Source organism: Galeopterus variegatus, unplaced genomic scaffold (assembly GCF_000696425.1).
Source record: "Galeopterus variegatus unplaced genomic scaffold, G_variegatus-3.0.2 Scaffold1806, whole genome shotgun sequence".
In the NCBI taxonomy this organism is placed as follows: Eukaryota; Metazoa; Chordata; class Mammalia; order Dermoptera; family Cynocephalidae; genus Galeopterus; species Galeopterus variegatus.
The window spans coordinates 199,442-200,236 of NW_007727917.1; positions in this window are offsets into that span (position 1 = coordinate 199,442).

Genomic DNA, 795 nt, shown 5'->3' on the forward strand with positions numbered 1-795 from the left:
CCTGTCCCCTTTGGAAGGAGACGGGGGAAGAGAGCCGTGAAGAGATGTGAGCACACGGCAGGCCCCCCAGCCCAGTTAAAGAACACTCAGATGCAGGGGGGGTTCTGTCGAGCAGCAGTTCTGTTTATTACCACACAAGCACTGGCTTTTATAGGCAGATAGGGAGGGGAGGTTTTAACATTCAGCTTAAAGATCAAAGGCATGCATCCTGTCTCAATGCCTTTCACGAGCGCAGAAGCACGTATTTGGCCAATAAGGGCTTAGGCAAGGTTCCCGCAGACACCCCCACCCTACTTCCTCCCAGCGCCATCTTAGGCTGCCACGTTAATATGCCCTCGTGTGTTGGTTCCTCGCCACCGCCTCGTTACCGGGGACCAACAACACAGGGCGGGAGGAGGGCTGGGTTTCTTGAGAAGCAGATCCAGAGACAGGGATCTAAATACAAGTTAGTTTATTTTGAAGGAGATGTCAGAAAACCCCATTAGGGGAATAGCGAAGTGACACAGGGCAAAGAAGGGAGCCAATAAAGTGAGCATTATCAAGCAAGATTCCACAATGGGCAAAAGAGCTTCGTCCTGCTGGGGGACTCCAGGAAAGGGTGTACAACACACTCTAAAGTTATCCCAGGCAAGGCGCAAATGAGCTGGGCTATTTAAACGCAATTCCTGAGAGTCATTGATTGAGGGCTACTACTTCGGCCCCGGGGGCAAAGTAAGAGACACCGAGCCTGGAGAGGTCAAAGCCGGAACTCCGTTTATTGCGAGGGGACAGGAGCTTATATAGAGAGGACAGGGT